Source organism: Somniosus microcephalus, chromosome 7 (genome assembly GCF_052327205.1).
Source record: "Somniosus microcephalus isolate GS21.2 chromosome 7, FLI_Smic_1.0, whole genome shotgun sequence".
NCBI classification, from domain to species: Eukaryota; Metazoa; Chordata; class Chondrichthyes; order Squaliformes; family Somniosidae; genus Somniosus; species Somniosus microcephalus.
In genome coordinates, this window is record NC_140993.1 from 244,179,824 (window position 1) to 244,200,477 (window position 20,654).

Sequence of the window (20,654 nt, forward strand, 5' to 3'; positions counted from 1 at the left end):
TCATGGGGCTTAGAAAGTTAGAATATCTTTCAGGGCATGGTAGGTACAAAGAGGCATGATGTGCAATGAAGTTCTATGCTGCGTCCTGCATTGACAGATTGGACTTGACCTGAAGACAAGGGAAATGGGGTAAAGGCAGCGGTGACAAAAGAGAATTAAAAAGGTGAGAATGCTTCATTAATTATTTACATTTGGATTTCCCTTGCAGCTGGCACTGAAGTTTCCTTTGAGTGACCATCCTCACGAGGCTCCGTTCTGTGCTCCTCTGCCTCTACCTCCCCGGGGATCTCCAAGTCCAGGTCTTTCTGGATGGCAGGGCACAGAAGAAAAAACACTCAGAAGCATTTTGAGTGTTCCTCCTGATCTGCCCAGGCAGCAAAAACAACCCTCCTAGGCCCCTACAGTTCTCGCTATGTCCTCTCTAGTTGAGGCATGTAGCAGTCCTTAGCACTCAATTCTTGCCATTTGCAGATGGCTCACGAACCATGGAAGCAAATGATAAGCCTTATCTCCCAAAACTCAGCTGGACTCTTGACTCTCTTCCTTGAACAGATCAAAGGGGTTAAAATTCCTGAGCATGAAAGCATCATTCATGACACCTCCCTGCAAATTTGGCATTGGCGTGCGGAATTCCTTGGAGCTGGTCACGCACTACCTGGATATTCAATGGCTGGCAGCCCCTTCTATTAGAACGCTGAGGGAGGTAACTGTAGGAGCTCACAATGCTCCGTGCATGCCATCGATTGCACCCTGAACTTTAGGGAGCCCAGCAACTTGATAAAACTGTACCTGATAAAACGGTCGCCTGAGGAAGAGAGTGTTTGGAGACCAGGACCTCAAGCCCGGCACTAAGCTCATGGTCTACAGAGCAGCAGTGATACCCGCCCTGCTGTATGCCTCAGAGACATGGACCATGTACAGCAGGCACCTCAAAGGATTTCCTATGGCTACTTCAAAGGAGCTGGTGGCATAGAAATTGAGTGAGGTGGTTACTTTGACAGCCAGATTTGAGTTGTCTTCGGCAGCTGATTTTGGCTGCGGGCCTATAAACGCTTTGTAGGGGTAATAACTAATGCAACACACCTTCCTCAGATGCTGCTTTTCTCTCCTGTCCTCCATCCTGCCTTCCGCCTCCTCTTCCATTAGAATTCCCATTGGGAATCCCATGCTGACTCAGAACCTCTTACTTTGGAATGAGGCAAAAAGCTCCCAGTAGTCTGACAGGCCCTCAGGCAAGAGTTGCCAACCCTCCAGCATTGTCCTGGAATCTCCAGGAATTAAAGATTAATCTCTGCCAACAATCCCGGAGAAAAATCGAAGCAACATTAAAATAATTGTCTGTGTTTTTCTTTGCATTTACTTTGGACACTTTCGTTTATTAGTTATAGAAATATTGGAGATGGGAACAAAAAGGCTGTTGGAGGTGAGAGGTCATGTTAACCTCCAGGAACATGTCCAACCACAGTTGGCAACTCTCCCTCAGGCTGTCAGAGGGTAGCCCCGCTCTGTACAGGTGCACTGCAAAAAAATAAAACTGCTGCAAAGTATACTTCAATTGGCAGAAAACACTCTTTGAAGTTTCTCCATGCTACAGGCTGCAAACCAGAAACACTTCCACCAGTATCAGCTAAAGCTGGCAATAGATACACCTCATTCATTTTGTTCTGACTTACTCTTGGTGCATTGGGAACCTAACTTTCCAGGATTTCGGCGTGCCTACATAATCCCACCCCACCACCCCATTTTAATTTATTTCAGTTAGGTGACTGCACAATCAGTGGGCAGATTGCAAGGAGGCCCCCCTGCCGCACCCCCCCCCCCCACCCACCCCCAGGTCCAACCAGAAATAATACATCTGTTATTAAAGGGGCAGAAACCTGGTGTAAACAGATCCCGGCCCAACTTGGAGGTCTGACAATGTCATGAGGCCATTCCAGCGCCAAGGACTTGTTGAAAGTGGTGAGTAAATTCAGGGCCCACCTCTTTAATTCGGTCTTAGTGAGTCAAAAGGTTATAGTACAGCCTCATTTACCATGCCTCACTGGCACTGAAGTTAGCCAGCTGGCAGCAGTAGTGCTATAACTGCCTGGACTGTAACTGGTGTAGAGTTTCGGAAAAATAGTGCCCATACCCTGATTCAAGTTTGGTCAATAGGCTGTTGGTCTTGGCTGTAGGGTGTTGGTCATTCTAAACAATGAGCGTCCAACCTCACTTTCTACTCTGAGAGCGACAACACGGTATACAGGGCTAGTAATTTGGTGCTGTTTTGGTAGAAGTGAGCGTAAACAGTGAGAGATCACACTCTGAACTTGTCTTAGTTGGAGTGGCTCCCAAGTGTAAATAATGTTTAGTGCACAGCAATGACTGTGTTTTGGTCTTGAAATATGTATGGAATGGGAAAATGGTCCTGATGAATAGTCATATCCCACAACCTTTCAAATCCCATTGCTTCTGGACAGTAATTAAATTAACTCCCAACTTTACACATCTCTGACCTACTACAGTGGTGTAGATAATGCAAATTAGTTCAAGTAAATTCAAAGGATAGACCAAATTATACACATGTTGGAAATACTAAAATGTTGCACCTGAGTATTGGTACTAATATTTGAGGAAACTATATTTAAAAAAAAACAGAATAAGGTCTGCCAATGGCTTAGTTGTTAAAGCAATTTGTAACCAAGGATTCATTTCCACTGTAGCTCATGGGGTCTGAGACTGGTCTGACACCTGGTAGCTGCAGCTCGGCTCCCAGCCAGCCAGGCCAACTCTCTTTACATTGCTTGTCTCCTGCCCGGCTGGGCTTTGACTATAACATTTAGGATGGAGCTCTGCACTGGCCTGGAATCATGCGGGGCCAGAGCTTTCTCCCAAAAGTTAGAAATTGTTACTGTTCAACCAGCGAGCTGGAAAGAAGCTCAGCTCGCTCAACTTTACAATGAAGGTCAGGTAGGGTTACAAAGTGTCCAAGGGCACTCTGCAAGTGACCCCTGGGCACTTTGCAAGTCAGGTTTGGCACTATATTGGATTCCAATTACACTCCATATGATATCAAAGGGAAGCAATTTAAAACTATCCTCTCTTAGGGAGTCTCACTGCACTTTGTTCCAAGGTCAGATTGGGTCCTGTGTCAGTTTAGGGTCAGTGTGAAGTTGAACTCGCGTCACGCCAACATTGAGCATGCAGTGTAAATGCGCCCTCGGTCATACATGCCGGCAGGGCTCAAGTCCAATTCTCGGTCTGTAGTGAGCTAGCTGATCTCAGCCAGGGTAGCAGTAAGGGAGCAGCAATGAACCTCAACACCCTGAGCTAAGGAGGGGTAAAATCAGCCGGAATGCCACTCCTGGCTACAATCCAGTGGCTTCTGCTGGAAAATACACCTGTGTGTGTTGTGTATGTACCTTTAAGAGATAACTGTTTTACAGCTCCTGTATACTGTAGTACGGGCAGTGATCACACCTGTATATAAAGCCGGAGCAGGCTTCTGTACTTCAGTCTTGAGACTACTCTACTCCTGTAAATACCTGTTGATTGTTAAGTTACAGCATCCGTGTAGTTCTTGGGGAAACATCCTATTTAAAGAATCACGGATCTAACAGTGTGGATGTTGGGTGAGAACTATGGGGTACAGTAGCATAGTAGTTATGTTACTGGACTAGTAATCCAGAGGCCTGGGCTAATGATCCAGAGACATGAGTTCAAATCCCACAACGGCAGCTGGGGAATTTTATTATGTCCGTGTATGATTGAGACACGGACAGCAGGAGTTGAACAAAACAAGTCTTTACTGAAAGGAGTCAATCGGGAAAACTGAAACTACAGAGGCTTACTAGCGCCTTTTATACAGGGGTGGTCACTGCCGGTACTGCAGTCTGAGACCAGTTATTCTCTTAAAGGTACATACACAACAATTCCTCCCCTTTTAGATAAACAGTACATAACATTCATTTAACAACTAAATGATAACTAATTACAATCACAATTACGGTTGCTAGATACATTGGTTAACTTTAAGCAATTATAAATTCAGTCTTTGAGGAGGCTTCCTGATTCTGTCTGGATAACCCCTCTTTGGGGTATCAGGTTCCTCTGGCAAGGTTGAGTCGGGATCAATGTCGTTGTTTGGTTCATCTGCTTCCAATATCACCGATTCTGCGGTAGCTGCAATTGGTACATCGATTTTATTACCAGGCGTATCAGATCGTGGTGTGGAGTTGACGTTTTCCAGTGACTCTAGAATCTGGTCAGCATGGCGTCTTACAATGCTCTCTCCAACGTCCACGGTATACATGAGAGGTCCTTGCCGTGTACAAATCGTTCCTGGCTGCCATTTCTCAGTGCGGTAGTCCTGGGCCAAAACTGGTTGACCTATCTTAAAACTCCTGGTCGGCCTTTCATTCATATTCTGAAACTGCCTGTTCTCCACATCTCTTCGGACGTTTGGCTTAACCAAATCCAAGCGGCATCGTAGTCTTCGATTGAAGAACATCATGGCCGGAGTTTGGTTGGTAACCGCATGTGCCGCATTCCGGTAGGCAAACAAGAAGTTGTCCACCTTGTGTTGTAGGGGTATATCTTCATTACACATTGCCTTGATAGCCTTCTTGAATGTTTGAACAAACCTCTCGGCCAATCCATTAGTGGCTGGATGATATGGGGCAGATGTGTAATGCTTAACACCATTGTTCTTTAAGAACCTCCGGAACTCTTCAGACACAAACTGTGGTCCATTGTCAGAGCAAATCTGCTCAGGCAGCCCATTCCTGGCGAATATGGTTCGTAAAACTGTGATAGTTTTTTCCGTGGTGGTTGAGGACATTTTTATTACCTCTGGCCACTTTGAATGTGCATCCACCGCAATTAAAAACATCGAGTCCATGAAGGGACCAGCAAAATCAATGTGCACCCTTTGCCATGGAGATGAGGGCCACTCCCATGGATGCAGAGGAGCTTGTGGTGGGGCGTTTTGGGCCTTCTGGCATCCTGCACAGCTCTTGGTCATCTCTTCGATTTCTCTATCGATTCCCGGCCACCACACAAATGCACTGGCTAAATTCTTCATTTTTACCCCACCCAGATGACCCTCATGAAGCTCATTGAGCACTCTATCCGTCAACTTAGGTGGAATTACTACTCTGGATCCACACATCAAGGTTCCTCTGCACACTGACAGCTGTTCTCTTCTCGGCGAGAATGCTGGCAGCAGTGGTTCGCCATGTGCTGGCCATCCCTTCACCGTTAAATCATAGACCCGTGATAGTGTCGGGTCATTCCGTGTTTCCTTTTCTATGTTTGCATTCGTCACAGGGAGACATTCGACTATGGTCGAGTGGAATAACTCCATTGGATCCACTGCAAGGTCTTCTTCTTCCACCGTCGGCAACGGTAGGCGCGACAATCCATCAGCATTCCCATGCTGTTTAGTTCCTTTGTACTCGATGTCATATTGGTGTGCCCCTAGGAAAAGGGACCACCTCTGCAGCCGTTGCGCAGTCATTATCGGTACGCCCTTCTGAGGTTTGAAAATGGAGACAAGAGGTTGATGATCGGTTAGTAGAGTAAATTTTTGACCGTGCAGGTAGTGATTGAACTTCTTTACCCCCCACACTAGGCTGAGGGCCTCTCTGTCAATCTGGGTGTAGTTACGCTTGGCAGAAGTTAACGAGCGTGACGCAAAAGCTATCGGCCTCTCTAAACCATCAAGGAATTTATGTGACAGTACCGCCCCAATGCCGTAGGGAGACGCATCATACGCCAGTCTGATCAGCAGTGCTGGGTTGTAGTGAGCCAATACTTCTCTTGAAGTGATTAAGTCCTTACTCTTCTGAAAGGCCCGCTTACAGTCATTGCTCCATTTCCATGCTACTCCCGTTCGTAGCAGGGCGTTCAGTGGGTGCAGGATTGTCGACAAATTCGGCAAAAACTTATGGTAGTAATTCACCAATCTGAGGAATGACCTCAGTTGCGACACATTTTCAGGTGCTGGGGCCTTAACAACCGCTTCAATTTTGTCAGGGGACTTATGTAACCCCTCTTCATCAATCACATGGCCACAATACGATATCTGTTTCTTAAAAAACTCGCACTTGGGGCGGTTGGCTCGTAGCCCATGTTCCCGTAGTCTAGTGAGCACCTGTTCTAGGTTGTTAAGGTGTTCACTGTCATCTTCACCTGTCACAAGGATGTCGTCCAAGTAACACTGAGTCCCCGGAATCCCTTGCAGACCTTGTTCCATCGCTCTTTGCCATATCGCCGGGGCCGATGCTACTCCGAATACCAATCGATGATACTGGTAAAGACCTTTGTGAGTGTTTATCGTGAGGTACTTCCTAGAGGATTCTTCAACCTCCATCTGCAAATATGCTTGTGCTAGGTCAATTTTTGTAAAACGCTTCCCTCCAGACAGTGAGGCGAAGATGTCTTCTATCCTTGGAAGAGGATATTGTACTGTGTGAAGGACTGGGTTCACCGTCACCTTGAAATCCCCACAGATGCGAACCTTCCTTGGCTCCTCAGACTTATTGCTTAACGTTTTCTTCATGACAGGAACGATGGGTGTCGCCCACTCGCTCCAGTCAACCTTAGACAACACGCCTGCCTTCTCCAGATTCTCCAGCTCTGCCTCGACAGCTGGGCAAATTGCATATGGTACCGGTCTTGCTTTGAAAAACTTGGGAATTGCATTCTCTTCTATTTTTATCGAGGCGGTTACGCCTTTAAGAGTGCCCAGTTCTTGTTGAAATACCTCTTTGGCGTTAGCTAAGATTGTTGACAATCATCCAGGAGTGACGTCTTCATCTTTTTTACCATCTATCGTCATTGCATGAATGGAGTGCCAATCTAAGCCTATCTTCCTGATCCATTCACATCCCAATAACGGTGGTCCACCATTTTGCAGTATGTAGAGATACAATTTCCGTATTTTCTTGCCGTTGTATTCGATAGGCACCCTTGTTTTTCCTCTGGGGTATACTTTTTGCTCCGTATACGTCGTCAAGACGATGGATGTCTCTCTCAAGGGTATGTGTGAGAATAGCCGCTCATAGTCTCGTCGATTCATGATGGTTAGCGCTGATCCTGTATCCAATTCCATTTTAACTTGGGACCCTGCTATCGTGAGGGTGACCCAAATGGTTCGGTGATCCTCTTTTGCGATTACATTGTGAAGTTTGAGACAGCTTAGTCTCCTGTTCCCGGATTCACTATCGCTCATCTGGTCTTCGGAACTACTGTCCGTCATCTTTTGTACTTTCTTGTACGGTTCCTTAGTAGCCTTTTTGTTGTCGCTGGTCTTCTTCCCAGACCTGCAAACTCGTGCAATGTGTCCCATCTTTCCGCATTGCCTGCATATTTTGTCCTTGGACCAGCAGTCCTTCTGGTCATGGTTAGTTCTGCCGCAGCGATAACATTTTCAAATCCCCATGTCATTTCGTGGGTGCCGTATCCCTGTGGCTTTTGTTGAATTTCCGCAGCTCCCCTGGCTGCTGCTTCGTATGATACTGCCACGCTGAAAGCCTTATCTAGCGTCAGCTCTTTCTCTGAGAGTAACTTCTTCTGTGTTCCTTCACTCAGGAGTCCACAGACAAATTTGTCCCGTAGTGTATCTGTCAGTCCTGCTCCGAACTGGCAGTGCTTTGATAGCTTGCGTAGTTCCGTAAGGTACTCAGCATTGCTCTCGTCTTTATGCTGAGTTCTCCTGTGGAATTTAAATCTTTCGGCTATCAACAGCGGTGCAGGGTTTAGGTGTTCCTGTAGGACAGCAACAATTTCGTTAAAACTCTTCGCCTTCGGTTTGGCTGGAGTAATCAGGTCCCGCAATAGGCCGTACGTTCTAGCGCCCATTAAGTTTAGCAATGCCGATGCCTTTTTCTCATCGGCTATTTTGTTTGTCTCGCAATATACCTCGACTCTTTCCACATACGTGGTCCAGTCCTCTGTTGTATTATCAAAGGCAGTGATACAGCCAGTCTTCGGCATCTTGAAAATTTAAAATGGCACCTCCCGCGCTTTGCCTTCTTCCCCGATTTAACAAAATGGCGCCTCCCGCGCTTTGCCTTCTTCCCCCGCTGATTAAGATGGCGCCTCCCGCACTTTTGCCTTCTTCCCCGCTGTTGCTAGCGCTGCTTTCCGCAGTTTCCGTTGCAACCTGCAGCTCCTCGCGGTTTCCTGTGTGTTTAATATTTCTTTTTTTTATTATTTTCCCGTCGTGGAACAACCCTGTGGGACTCTTGCCTCCCTCTTCTCGGGTCTATATGCAGCCCGGCTTCGTAGCACTGGCCACGCCCTGTGTGCTCCACCCTCTCTCTCTCCTCCTCCCGACAACACTGCTCGGCCCCGTTGCAAGCCACCCGCTCGAGTTCGCGACCGCCGCAGCCCAGGAAGGATCAGTGTACTACCTGCCACCAGCCTGATTAGCTGAAGCACCTTCGACAGGAACCAGGCCCCGCTTTCGACAGCTTCTCCAGCAATCTTCAACTCCGCTAACACAGTGGCGGATGCCCACAGTCGACGCCCGTTTCTACTGCTTCTTTCTTCCTTCTGGCCTCGACCTCTGCTCACTTCGCTGCAGGAATGGATCCCAGGAGGTGGTGCAGACTGTAGGTAAGTTCGTATCTGCTCGTCGCCAGTATTATGTCCGTGTATGATTGAGACACGGACAGCAGGAGTTGAACAAAACAAGTCTTTACTGAAAGGAGTCAATCGGGAAAACTGAAACTACAGAGGCTTACTAGCGCCTTTTATACAGGGGTGGTCACTGCCGGTACTGCAGTCTGAGACCAGTTATTCTCTTAAAGGTACATACACAACAAATTTAAATTCAATTCATTAAATACAACTTGGAATAAAAAGCTAGTATCAGTAATGGTGACCATGAAACTACCGGATTGTCGTAAAAACCCATCGGGCTCACTAGTGTCATTTAGGGAAGGAAATCTGCCGTCCTTACCCAGTCTAGCCTATATGTGACTCCAGACCCACAGGAATGTGTTTGGCTCTGAACTGCCCTCTGAAATGGCCTAGCAAGCCATTCAGTTGTATAAGGTGGCTCACCACCACTTTCTCAAGGGTAATTAGGGATGGACAATAAATGCTGGCCTTGCCAGCGACACTCACATCCTGTTGAGTGAATAAGAAAAATAACTGAGGCCTGTGCTGCGATGGCCTCCATAGGCAAATAGCTTGCCACTAGTCACTGTCTTTGAGGGCCCCCGGTTTGAATGGGATTCTATGTCAGCAGGAGTCAACACTTTTAGGAAAAGGGGAAAGATTATTGGAAAATAAAACTGGAAAAAAATCGATAATAGCTGTAAGAACTGATTCTGATTGTTTTGAACTGCAGCTCAATTATTACGCCAGGGTACTGAGTGACTACAAACATGTCACATCATTTACTCATACCCGTTTGTGTTGGCAATCAAAGTCAAATGGACCACTTATTTTTCAATAAGATCGACTTGATTACCACTGTTAAGGGATGACAGTTTTGTGAGGAATGTCACTGGCTAGAAAATTGGTCAACAATAGCATCATTCTATTACGATAGCTTCCTATAAAGCAGAAAGCTGCATTGTGATGGCTAATGGCACATTTTGCTCACGGGGAGATTTTCAATTATTCCTTACTGTGGGCTGCTCTTTTTGACTAATCAGGAGTAGCTGCTGAAGAACTGCATTGTTTACAAGGGACAGCTATCCCACAACAACAAAAACTTGTATTTATATAGTGCCTTTAAACACAGTAAAATGTCCCAAGGCGCTTCACATGAGTATTAAAAGACGAAACAGTGCAGTGCTTTGCTGCAACCACTGCTTTTCAAGGTGTTACAGAGTTTGCAAGCGATGCTAAGAATTGCTTTTTTTCCCCATTTTATGCGGCTTTTTGTAGCACCCCAGTAATCTTGTTAAGAGACGATCAAAACCCCTCACCGCCATCAAATGCTCGCTTCTGGTCGTATAAGTCTGGAATTGCTGTTCTTGCACAAACTGGGGGGCCAACGGTTCATTCCTGATGAATTCCGTGACTATGCTTGCCTGGCCGTTCTCCCTTACTATTCTTGACTTTGAAACCATGTGTAATTCGTTTGAGCTCCCGTCAACGCAATAGGCTGGCCAACGCCGCATTTATTAAGTGGCCTGAGCAGAATTTAAATGGTTCCATTTGAGCACTGCGGTGGTTTGAACTGCCCTGTTCTCCTCTGCACAAAAGGAACCATTTAAGTCCGGCTCAGTCGCTTAATAAATGCGACACGCATCACTTGCTTCCGCTGTGCAGTGCTGGAGCTGCCGATCCAGGAAGTGTGGGAAAGGATGGTGTCCTTTGAGGATACTCCTTCTCAGAAACAGCTCAGACAGCACGCCTGGCAGTAGATAACAGGCAGCGTTGGTGCAAGGACACGGAGGACCTGGATATAGTTCAGAAAGACGATGGTTGCCCCCATTCTGCGCGACTGACAGTGGGTGTGCCAGAGAAAGGTGCCGGGCCGAGCCAGCTACAGTGGATTTTGGCTGATTCAGTGGCAGGGCCATCCTCAGAACCAACACAAAGTGGAACAAGGCCAGCAGAGTGCCAGCTGACTCCCACTGAAACCTAGCAGCCAGCCAACACACTTATTCCTTCCACAGGGGAAACAGTTAGAAGAGGCTGCAGATTAGGGGCTCACAATAAGTAGAGGCACCATAGGAAAAACACCAACACATTGCTCACACATCAAACCTTTGTTTTCCGATTGTGGAAAATAAGGTAGAAGCACGGCAAACGATAGCCACTGATGTTGGTTGAAGAAGTGCACAGTGTCACAGAAGGTGTGGTTAAATGTGGGCAGGAGAGTGACTTAAAGAGGCAGTTCATGCACATAGCTGAATGAATCTTGGATGAATGAATGCCTGGTGTACCAGTCATCCTGACTGCACTTCAGTTATATCCTCTTGATCAGTGCTGGATTCTAGGTTGGTGTCACCATCCTCTTCTATATTTGGCCTCTTTGTAAGCAATGTTGTGGACAATAATGACCTGAAAGACCCTGGGGGGAAGGGTTGTACTGTAAGCCACCCTCCGATATATCCAGACATCTGAAGTGCTGATTCAAGATGTCTATGATGTGCTTAATAATTGTAATGTTATCATAATAACATAATTACAAGTCTCCCAAGCAGTTGTAGTGGAGTGCCATTTATTCAGTCCTGACACTGTGTCTCGTAGTACAGTCCTTCAAGCATGGCCAAGATGGCGTCGGATCCCGCCCCGGATATGACGTCAGTCGTCAACCAGCTGTCAATCAAACCCCGCTGTCTTTACGACAGCTACGGTTATCCGTACATCTTCCCCTTCAATGAAGACATAACACAGTAACAAAATAACATAACATAACACATAGAACACTTGTTAACATCATATAGAAACAGTCAGTGTAACTATATCGTTGAACTAATTGCAGGTAGGTATAAACCTTACCCACACCCAGGAGTCCATTAACTGTTTACAGTCTTATCAATCCCTGTCTACAGGTCAAGTTTAACTACAGGCTTTCTGGTGCGCTGTGACCTGCGTGGCTGAACGGGTGTTTGCTGAACCACTCCAGTTGTATCCCTTAAGTTCATGTCTGTACCACACAGGTCCCTTGTCACATTATCACTACTGTGTCCTTCGTCACTTTGTGGCATTTCCCTCATCTCGTCTCTGTGGCATTTACCTCATCTCGTCATCCTCTCCGTCCTCCTGAGACTGAAAGGTCTCTGTGGTTTTCAGTAGGTGCCTCCTGTTTCTGCGAAACACATTGCCGTCCTCTGTCATGACACTGTATGACCTGGGGGTGACCTGTTGTAGAACAGCGGCTCTTTTAGGCCATGACTCAGGCCCTTCAATGCGAACTATATGTTTCTCCAGTAGAGGCACTAGTGTAGTGGCTGTGCGGTGATGAAGTGTTTTTTGTTTCTGTTGTAGTTTCCGAGCCTTGTCTGCCCACACCTCATCTCTGTGGTCAGGTGTGACATAACTGGGAAGTCGTGTACGGATTTTCCGACCCAGTAAGAGCTCAGATGGAGACTTGCCACTTGCTAACGGGCCCGCTCTGTACGGCATCAGGGCCAGATATGGGTCAATGTTGCTGTGTGCTGCTTTCTTTAATAGTCTTTTCACAATCTGTACACCCTTCTCCGCCTTTCCATTAGCCTGAGGATAGAGCGGACTGGAGGTTACATGATTAAACTCATACTCTGAAGCAAATGACTGAAACTCATGACTGGCATAGAGAGGGCCATTATCAGAGACCAGGGTTAGAAGGATGCCCTGCCTGGCAAAGATTGACTTCAGGTGAGTTATCACAGCTCTTGATGTGATACTGGACAAGAGAGCCATCTCCGGATAATTGGAATAATAATCAATAACTAACAAATAGTCTTTTCCTTCATAGTGAAATATATCAGTTCCGACCTTTTCCCAAGGTTGTGATGGGAGCTCTGTGGTAATGAGGGGCTCTTTTGTTTGCTTGTAGTGATACTCCTGACATGTAGCACACTCGCTGATCAACTGGTCAATATCAGAGTTCATGTTTGGCCAGTAGAGTGCCTCACGTGCTCTCCTTTTTGACTTTTCTGCACCCAGGTGCCCTTCATGTATCCTGTTGAGCATTTCTCGTCGCATAGAAGTGAGCACTGCTATCCTGTCACACTTAAGCAGTAGTCCATTGACCACAGAGAGCTTAGACTGAATGTGATAATATTGTTTACATGACCCTTTCTTCCAGCCCTCTTGAAGATTTCTCATTACTTTACTCAGGACTGGGTCCTTTGATGTCTCTGTGACTATCACTGATAGTTGTTCCTGTGTGATGGGCAATGCTGCGTAGACCATATCCACATGAAGAGCCACATCCTCTTCTGATTCACTGTTTTGTGTGGCGTAAGGCGCAGCCCTGGATAGTGTGTCTGCAATGAACATTTGTGTCCCTGTCACATATGTTAGCTCAAAATCGTAATGTTGAAGTCTCATCATTAGGCGTTGTATCCGTGGTGACATGTCACACAGATTCTTCTTTGCGATCCCTAGCAGTGGCTTATGGTCCATTTCTAGGATAACCTTGGGAAGACCATAGATGTAGGTATGAAATTTTTCACACCCAAATGCCAAGCCAAGGCACTCCTTCTCAATTTGCGTGTACCGGCACTCTGTAATCGTCATGGAGCGTGACGCATGCGCCACTGGTCACCATTCTCCTTCATCTTCCTGTAGAAGGACAGCCCCTAATCCATTCTTAGAGGCATCTGTGGACACTTTTGTCCTCTTTTTAGGGCAGAAGAACTTCAGTAGGGGTTCACTTGCTAGAATGTGTAGCAGCCACTTCCATTCTCTCTCATGTTCATGTCCCCATTGGAACTCTGTCTCTTGGTGCAGCAATTTTCTCAGATGAACAGTTTTCACTGCTAGATTTGGAATTAATTTTCCTAGGTAGTTAACCATGCCAAGGGCCCGCTGAACCCCTTTCACAGAATCACAGAAACCTCACAGTACAGATAGAGGCTATTTCGGCCCATCGAGCCTGCACCGACACATATCCCACCCGATCCCCGTAACCCCTACACCAACACATATCCCACCCTATCCCCGTAACCCCACGTATTTAATCCCCCTAACACTAAGGGTCAATTTTTATCATAGCCAATCAACCTAACCCGCACATCTTTGGACTGTGGGAGGAAACCGGAGCACCCGGAGAAAACCCACGCAAACACGGGGAGAATGTGCAAACTCCACACAGACAGTCACCCGAGGCCGGATTCGAACCCGGGTCCCTGGCGCTGTGAGGCAACAGTGCTAACCACTATGCCACCGTGCCGCCCTTTCTTGTCCTTTGGTTTCTCCATGTCATGTATAGCCTTTACCTTTGTCTTGTCTGGCTGAATCCCCTCTGTAGAGATCTTGTCTCCGAGGAATGTGATTTCATTGACACTGAACTGACATTTGTCTTTATTTAGTTTGAGTCCATACTGCTGTATTCTCTGAAGTGTTTTCTCCAGTCTGGTGTCGTGCTCCCCCTGAGTGGAGCCTCATACTACCAGATCATCCACGTACACCCGCACTCCCTCCAGGCCCTCGATGATTTGCTCCATTGCTCTGTGAAAGATTTCTGGGGTGGAGCTAATACCAAAGGGCAGACGCTGGTAGGAGTATCGACCAAACAGGGTGTTAAAAGTGCACAGCTTAGCACTTTCTTCATCAAGTTTCAACTGCCAGAAACCATGCGAGACGTCCATCTTGGAGAAGACTTTCGCTTCTGTCATTTCACTGACTATTTCCTCTCTCTTTGGAATTTGGTAGTGCTCTCTTTTGATATTGGCGTTAAGATCCTTGGGATCCATGCAGACACGCAATTTATCAGTTTTCTTTGAATTGACGCAGACCATGGAATTTACCCAGTCAGTCGGTTCCTCAATCATCTTTATGACAGCTAGTCCCTCCATGCGGTCTAGCTCTTTCCTCAGTTTTTCACGGAGAGCCACTGGAACTCTCCTGGGTGCGTGAATCACAGGTTGTGCATCCTCTCTCAGTTTGATGGAGTATGTAAAGGGCAGTGCTCCAAAACCCTGAAATACATCTGTATATTTGTGTGCTATAGTCTCATGAGTCAGATTTGTACTATCTTGGGGGGCACTCTGCACACAGTTCAGTTCATTGATAGTATAGACTCGTTTTACCAAGCCCAAATCCACACAGGCCTTATCCCCCAACAGTGACTCATGTCCTTCAGGCACTATAACAAAGGTCAAAGGGTGAATGTGATTTTTTACCTTAGCATTCAGCCTACACGTTCCTTTTGTTTCAATGCTTTGTCCATGGTATGCCTTCAAAGACACTGGCCTAGAAATTGAGTTGGCGCCGCGCCAGGGCTTTAGCGCCGGAAATTTAGCGCCGGCGCTAAGTCCCCCTGCGCGCGCCAAAAATTCAGTAGCGCCGCGCCCAGACGGCTGCCGGCGCTACTGGAGGGTGTCAGCGCCTCGCAATGGGCGCTGACTGCCGCATTGCGGCGCTAATCCGCCGCTGCGGCACCCGATGCGGTGCGGCAGGCTGGGGAAGTGCAGGCCTCCTCCTTCCGTTAAGGAGGAGCTGCCTGCACCCGACCGCTGGCCGTTGATCTGTGGAGAAAAATGAGCCCGGCACCTCGGAGAAGTGCCGGGCTCGCGGCCCACACGCATCTGTGCCGTGGGGGGGTGTTGGAGGAGTCCGGGGAGGGAGGTGCGGGCAGGCGGCCGCCGGGAAAGCGGCCGGCCGCCGCGCGACCTTAATGCGCCGGCGCTAAGACCCGTAGCGAACTTTTGAAAAATCGTTGGTTGCGGCTGCCACGGGCGAGGCGGCCGCAACTCAATTTTGGCGTTCGGGCGCGTTGCCACGGCAACCGGGATGCTGCGCACACCGATGACGTCATCGGTGCCGGCGCAGCGCAACCGGCTAACGCCGATGGCAGCGCCCAAGTGAATTTCTCAATCGGCTGTACTTGCGGCGCTAGGCCCTCTAGCGCCTCAAAATGGGCGCTAACCCCACTCAATTTCTAGGCCACTGTCTTGTTCAGTATTTTAGGTCACACTTTGAGATTCCGTGCATCACTCCAACTTATGAGGTTTGCCTTAGCACCTGTATCTAGCTTAAAGGGAACAATGGTGCCATTTACCAGCAAGGGAGCTATCCAAACTTCAGTCTTTGGTCCTACAGAGTGCACTTCATTAGCATTTTTGCCCTGTTTTGACTCATTTTGCACCATTCCAACAAACAAAGTCTCTGCTCCTGTCTCTTCAGTCTCAATAGCATGCACTGTCTTTTTACTTTCAGTTTTATCTTCCCAAAAACACATCTTGGCAAAGTGATTCCTGCCTTTACATTTTGTACAGTTCTTCCCATAAGCAGGACACTTGTCTGGTTACGTGTTTATTACCGCACCATCTGCATTCATAAGGCGTCATCGTCTTGAACTCCGTGGGCCTTCTTGTGTCCCTTTTGTGTACCACATCCACCGGCAGGTTTTTCAGCCCCAGAGCGCTCCCGCCCGCTGCTGTGCTGCTCCCTTCGAAAGTTTTCATGTGCATGGCTGAGAGTTCACTAGCCTGACATATTTTCACTGCTGCATCCAAATTTAGGTCATTGTCTCTGAGCATTCTCTCCCTCACCTTCTTGTCGAGTATTCCAAAAACAACTTGATCGCGTATCATCGATTCCTTCAGGTCCCTAAAGTTGCATGTTTGTGCTTTTATTTTCAAGTCCATCAAAAAAACATCAAAGGATTCTCCTTGCTTTTGCGCGCGGGAGCAAAACACGAATCTCTCATATGTTTCATTCTTTTTTGGAGTGCAGTATTCGTCGAACCGTTCTATCACCTTGTCCAGATCATTTTTATCATCTTTGGCGGCAAACGTAAATGTATTAAACAGCTCGATTGCCTGCGAGCCAGCCACTGTTAGTAACAAAGCTACTTTACGTGTTCCAGAGCTAGTCGAAGCGTCAGTCGCTGTGAGGTAGAGAAGAAAGCGTTGCTTGAAGACACGCCAATTTTCATCCATATTTCCTTCTAGTTGCAGGCTAGCCGGAGGTTTTATTCCTTCCATTGTTGTAGTATGTCCTTATCGTGAGTTCTATAAATCCTGGTATCTTAATAACGTAATTACGAGTCTCCCAAGCAGTTGTAGTGGAGTGCCATTTATTCAGTCCTGACTCTGTGTCTCGTAGTACAGTCCTTCAAGCATGGCCAAGATGGCGTTGGATCCCGCCCCCGGATATGATGTCAGCTGTCAACCAGCTGTCAATCAAACCCCGCTGTCTTTACGACAGCTACGGTTATCCGTACAATAATGATCCTGGATTTCAGTGGTAGCCATTTGGCTTTCTGGTGTCCTGAAACAACTCCTGCTGGGAATTCCTTGTCATGAGTGCAGGGGTTTCACTGCACTTTGTCCTAGCCTGTGACTGCTGTAAATGTGTCATCGTCCAGAGCTGAAGATGGAAGCCTTGATCTCTGAGGAGCCATCCTTCCAGTCTCCCGTCACCTTCAAATAAGCCTGGCACAGATGATTGACTCAAAATGAAAGTATTGTGGGTGCTGTCTGAGAAGTGGGCATTGCTTGTATATGATAAAGTATTGTTGGTCAATGGCCCATCGCATGTTAATGGAGTAGAACCTTGTTCTGTTCATGCAGGTCATCGCATTGTGTCTAGGAGCCAGATGGCCACATGGATGCCAACCAATGTTCTCTCTAAGCGGCTGCGCAGTAATGGGAAAGGTCCCGCGCAAGCCGCTCACCGGCTTTTACCTTGTAAATACCGCAAACGCGCAGAAATTTAAAGGGGCCGTGCATTAAAATAAACAGGCCTTGCTGACAGTGACCTGTTTGATACACTTGTACATAGCAAGTTGATTGATACTGCTGATTTCTCCAGGGCCAGCCTGGAAGGAGCCGGAGGCATAACATTTGAGGAGCCACGGTCACCTTGACTACTACTGAAAGTGCCATCTGTATGTTTGAGGTTGGTTGAACCAGATCACACAGCTGTGTAGCTGCCTCTCAGCTAAACCTGAGCCTCCAGAGGCAGTGCTGCTCAGTCATTGTAAGATATTCAGAATTGGTTCTTATGTTGTTGGCCATTGTGCGGTCGAGGACAGCCATTTCTGGAGCAACAACTCTTGTCAGTCAAGCATGGCTTAAAATTGCTGAAGGGGGTTTTCAGCAAATGGGGCACTTTCTCACCCATACTGTGTGGTAAGGTTATCTGCCTTCAGATTGGATAGAGTGGATGGCATATTGACAGGCGCAGGCCTCTCTTGCAAATTGGCATCCCTGGCAGCCTGCCTCTGCTTCGGCTCATCATCCTCTATTAAATCAAGTGATGAGGAGCATGGAAAACAATCCCTCCACCCCCCCACCCTTCAATAACTGAACTTTGCCCCCTCAAAAAAACGGATCGTCATCATTACTGATGTTAGATTCTGACTCCCGACGAGCAAGAACATGGCTGAGGTCTAATGCCATTTGACATGGCTGAGACTACCGCATTGCTTGAAGACAGCAGCGTCACCTTTATCTACCAACAATTTCCCAGTCTGAAGGCAGATAACCTTACCACGCAGGACAGTATGGGTGAGAAAGTGCCCCATTTGCTGAAAACCCCTGCAGCACTTTTGAGACATGCTTGACTGACGACAGTTGGCACTCCAGAGATTGCTGTTCCCGACTGCACAATTGCCAGCAGCATGAGGCATATGGTGGTGGCAGTTTCCTGCCTATAATTTCTCACTTGGAATGCACATACAGGTTTATCGAGTACCGGGTAGTTTACAGAGCACAGCCTATTTCGATGGGTTTTCCTTCCAGAAACAAAATGCAGCTGTATGTACTGCTCCACCTAAAAACTTGTTCTGTTTAAGAGCAAGTTCAATCCTGTCTGAACTTCGACAAATTTATTCCCAAGCACGTCATTCCTGTACAGAGGAAGCTGTTTCGCTGCGAGCTAGTTTTCCTTCCTTCAGCCTTTAATGCAGTCCAATTGTTCTCAGTGTCTCAGGGACAGAAGAAAATTGGCAAGAGTTTCCCCTCCTGAATGCTATCCACTTACTCCCTGCTGCTGCTTCTTCTTTCGTATGGTCGTAGCAAAAAAACAAATCAAATGTCAGTATCTAAGTCAGGTATCCAGGCCGAAGCTTCCAGTGTAACAGCGTGGATATCTTGTCGGCTGCCTGCGAATTTCCTTACCTAAGGAAGGATATACTTGCCATAGAGGGAGTGCAACGAAGGTTCACCAGACTGATTCCTGGGATGGGGGGATTGTCCTATGAGGAGAGATTGAGTAGACTAGGCCTATATTCTCTAGAGTTTAGAAGAATGAGAGGTGATCTCATTGAAACATACAAAATTCTTACAGGGCTTGACGGTAGATGCTGAGAGGATGTTTACCCTGGCTGGGGAGCTCAGAACTAGGGTCACAGTTTCAGGATAAGGGGTCGGCCATTTAGGACTGAGATGAGGAGACATTTTTTCACTCAAAGTGTGGTGAATCTTTGGAATTCTCTACCCCAGAGGGCTGTGGAGGCTCAGTCATTTAGTATATTCAAGGCAGAGATCGGTAGATTTTTGGATATTAAGGGAATGGAGCCAGCGACGGTGAGGAGGAGGTTGCAGCGACCGGAGCATTCACATCCCGACGATGTGTTCGGCGAGTCGGGCGGAGGCAGCGCAGTGCGGTGAGCAGCAGCAGCAGCCACGACGACCCGCTGCAGCATGTCGGCCAGCAGCTCCATGGCGGGAAGCTCGCAGTCCGACGGGGAGGAGGGGAGCCAGGCATGGCGGCCAGAGGTCGGATCATGAGCGGGAGAAGCAGGCCACCACACGTGGAGCCAGCAACAGTGAGGAGGAGGCCGTGGTGACGAGGAGGACCGAGCGGCTGAGGGACATTGTGCTCCCACTGCCACTGGAAGCCATTGTATTGACTTTCTGAACACGACGCTGTATGAATAGCTGACGTGTCCCTACGGGGAGTAAGCATTCCATTGTAATTGTACTTGTACTGGTTACATATGGCAAATAAAATTGAATTGAATTGAATCAAATGATATGGGGATAGTGCAGGAAAGTGGAGATGAGGTAGCAGATCAGCCATGATCTTATTGAATGGCGGAGCAGGCTCAAAGGGCCAAATGGTCTACTCCACCTCCTATTTCTTATGTTCTTATGTTCCTCTGAGGGCAGTGCTAAATGATGCGCTCCAGGGTCTGATTAGGAGCTCCACAGTCGCATGATGAGGATGCTTTAATCTTCCATCTATGGAGAAGGTGGCAGCATCTACCATGACCAGTTCTGAGGCGGTTGATGGTTGTCCACTGTTTGCGAGGAAGGTTTGATCCTTCAGGTTGTACTGTGGGGTCCTCTATTAGGAATCCATTCTGTATGTCACAGTTCTTCCTGCTGGCACAGCGTGGCCCTGAATTTCCACATGAGGGTCTTCCTGTTCTCCCACCGCAACTTCAGCGGGAGATTGGTGGAACCACAGAGAAACTGCATAAACGGTTCTGGTGATTTCCCACCGAAGGCAAGGCAGGAAATTGGCACAACCCCTACAGAGATTCAAGAGCTAATTTTAACCTAACCCGTGGGCGCGATGGGATGAGGTTGGCCACCCGACTGTTCCACTGGAGTCAATCGGATTGGGGTGAGGTTAAATTTACCCCCTAAATGCCCACCTGCTTAAATGCCAGATGAGAAGCTGATTGTGCTCAGCTGTAAAATGACCTTTCCACTTCACCCCCCCCTCCGCCCCCCCCCCCACCGCCACGACCATTCGTGATTGGAAAACCTGCTGAGGAAAGGCTACTTAGACACGGTACTGAAGGGCTGTCAGAATCTGTGGAATTCCACCTCCGCATGCGCCGCTGCAGTCAGGAGGAATTTTTTTTTTTTAAAAGAACAGATTTACAAACAGGAAATGCATAAACCCCAGTGGTTCAACTGAGCTATACAGAGCAGAAGGTTCAGTTCCGAGGGTGGGCAGAGAGGCAATTGGGTTCCTATAGTTGTTCTCAATGCCCCTGTGGTAGGGAAGGGAAAATCAGCCCATGTTTCCAAGTGTCTCAGTGGGTAACATTCTTGCCTACTGAGCCAGCAGGTTGTGGGTTCAAGTACCCA